This window comes from Limulus polyphemus, unplaced genomic scaffold (genome assembly GCF_000517525.1).
Source record: "Limulus polyphemus unplaced genomic scaffold, Limulus_polyphemus-2.1.2 Scaffold631, whole genome shotgun sequence".
Lineage (NCBI taxonomy): Eukaryota > Metazoa > Arthropoda > Merostomata > Xiphosura > Limulidae > Limulus > Limulus polyphemus.
Genome location: NW_013666241.1, coordinates 340,031 through 343,089, shown reverse-complemented (window position 1 = coordinate 343,089; position 3,059 = coordinate 340,031). Strand labels below are relative to the sequence as shown.

Below are 3,059 nucleotides of genomic sequence, written 5' to 3'. Positions count from 1 at the left end.
ATTTCAGTTGGGTGGAAATGGAAAACAGAACAAATGACGCTGCTGAAGACGTGCCACCTGAATAAGCCACCGTCGAAGAAGAAACTCTACTCAGTTTTGAGAAAGGAATTGGTGAAGCTCTTTGTGAAGTTACTAACACTGATGTGACAGTTACCGATGATAGGACATTTACTGATGAAGCAGATGAATCCCACATGAAGCAGAAGCCAACGAGACGGAGACCAGTACGGAAGAAGATACGTCCCGTAAAATTAAGAGACTTTGTTGAATTGTAATTTTGTGTTTGTAATCCTGTACATTTAATTAAGTTATTGTTAATTGTTATTGGTTTATTGTATGTGGTTATTGTTCGGGACGAACAATACTAAGGAGGGGGCAGTGTTGCGTCAGCGAGGTCACGTGACTAGTGTCACGCCACGTTTCTAGAAGTATCTTGTTCCTTCGTGAATGCCCTAGCATTTACTAGATATAGAGTAGCCTGATATATATAAGATGGTCACGGCGTGACGTGACAATGTGTGTGTAGGTAGTGAGTAATTGAACTGCAGTCAGGAAGTATTGTTGAAGTTAACGTTCGTTGTTAAAACGTTTGTTACAGAGCGACTGTTGAAAATAAGTGTATCGGTAAAGTTATATTCAGAGAGAATAGACCAGTTTTATTAAGTAAGGACTTGTGTCGCTAAAGTTTCGTCGTAACGAAGTTACGGAAAATCAATTAACGAACGGAGACGTAACAATATATTTGATAGTTTGCACTATGATATAGGTCCAGCTTATCTCTCTTTGGTCACTTGTGTTCAGGGTTACTGATGAGGAGTGGAATTCTACAAAACTAATAGAGTCCAATAACACATGTCGATCAAAGTGTAGATTGAACTGGACTTCCCTTGAACTTAGATATCGTGATTAAACAATTTTCGGAATACTAAGTTTATTTATTAGAGACGTCCTAAATTATGAACTACTGAAAATAGGGAAGGCAGCTGATCAGTACTATGCTCAGCTTGGAGCAGACTAACAGGATTGACTGTCACCCATATAACGAACCTAAAGCTAAAAATGTAGGCGTGTTCAGTGGCACTGCAGGGAAACCTTGGATAATTAAATCTGTTATTAGGTTGTTAAATAGCAGAGAGGAGAAGATACAGTTATATAGAATGTATTTATATATTTCACCTTTTCAATCTTATTAGTCCCCAGGTGAGATAGCAGTAAGTCTACGGACTTGCAATGCTTAAATCCGGGGTTCGATTTTCCCCGGTGAACACAGCAGATAGCTTAATATGGATTTGCTCTAAAACACACAAACACTCTTATTAGATTGTATGTAATGTAAAAAACATTAAACTATTGCAAAAAATGTGTGAAACTAATTAAAATCTGAACAAAACCGAAGAGTTGCTGACCATCAGTTCAAGAATACTGATTTATGAAACTTTGTTGAATGGACGGCAACTGAAGACGAAAGGCGGAAGACTTTCGAAACGTCGTCCTCTACACTTGTCGCCGTCCATTCTACAAAGTTTCATCCTGAATACTCTTCCTAAACAATCTATCAAAGAACACTAATTTGGTTAAACCAGAGCAAATAATTTTGATTACCAAATTAGAAGTGTAGATGGAAAAAGTAAATGAAATTAGTTTTGGTGTAATTACAAGTATTTCTGGTAAAATAGAATCAGTAAACCCATACATAACGACTGAAACTTGTGTAGACATATAGAATTGAGAACATTAGATCAAACCGATTATGAATAAGTATATCAGCAAGTCACGTGACAACTACAGTCAATATGAAGCCTTTCTAACATTTTTTGATGTTATGTAAGTAATGTAATTTCATCGAGATTTCATCGCGTTTGGGAAGGGTGTGTTATAAGTTTTCCCGAAATAAACTATTCGTATAATTTACAAAACGGGGACATTGCTTGTTCTTAATGCCATTGGAAAACAAAGGATTATGAATCATCTTGGAGAACTGGGACCATCTAGAAAGAGACCTGCAACAGCGTCGTACCCCAACTGTGGTAAGCAAAGTTAGACGCCTTGTAACAGGTAAGAACTCATGAACATAAAGGTCAGTGGTAAAAGCCATCCACATACCATAGGCAACAGTACGCTACACAATCATGAAGGATCTCCTCTGTAAGAAACGACAAAAGTAACGCATACACAAGTTGCTTCCACGACATATTTGTTCAACTGTGGCATACCTCAAGTCACGAGAATATAACGAGTATTCATGTTACTGTTGTCTTCCCGTACTAAATGGGTTATGGAAAGCAAGCAAGGAGGAGATCTGTGTATCAGATATGGCAGCCTTTCATCGGAGATTTTCACAATGGAATCTACGCTGCAGATTATTGTCAAGATAGGCAGTCGTCAGATAGAGCATGAATGGACGGACTTGACAACATGGACTGTAACGACATAATGAGGCCTCAAAATCATTTTAATATAATCCACTCAATCTCTGTAGAACCAGAAACATTATCAGCCGAGAATATCGTTAACAGTGATGATACCCAACTGATGTATCAATGCATTGAAATCTTTATAAAAAAAGAACATGAGAAAGGTACATTTAATTAGCTACACTCATTACTAGGTGAAATTTAAATTTCGTTCTGAGTAAGCGGCTTGCTTTGACCGGAAGTTAATATTAATTATTGATTCTATATATATTTCAAATCCACAATATAACAATTTACATTAACGCAAAACATAAGTAATCATTAGGAGATTAGATTTTAGTTTTCTTACCTCAGTAACACAGCGTTATAGTTTCAAATCTTTACGCTTGTGTTACACAAGTCTTGGCAATATATACGTGATTCCCGTTAAACTGTCTAAGTGATGGGTTTCATAGACGTGACTTGAGCTCTAATAACATTTAAAGTGAATATTATAACAAGTGATATGGCAAAAAACCGAGGTCAGCAGTTCGAAGAGAATCTCCACTTTTTTATTCAATTTGTGAAATACAAAATATAACCTTCTTACCAGTACGATAAAAACGAACAGAAACTAATCTTAGACGATGACAAACACAAGCTTGT

The 3,059-nt window shown here is 36.7% G+C and overlaps 1 long non-coding RNA gene across 1 annotated transcript in view; it reads right to left on the bottom strand.

Annotated features, from left to right (window-relative positions):
• Window positions 1-2,707, bottom strand: part of LOC111085807 — a 9,612-nt gene extending 6,905 nt beyond the window's left edge. The window contains exon 1 of the long non-coding RNA XR_002610593.1: window positions 2,697-2,707. This is a non-coding gene — a long non-coding RNA (uncharacterized LOC111085807). The remainder of the gene's footprint in view (window positions 1-2,696) is intronic.
• Window positions 2,708-3,059: the final 352 nt, after the last annotated feature.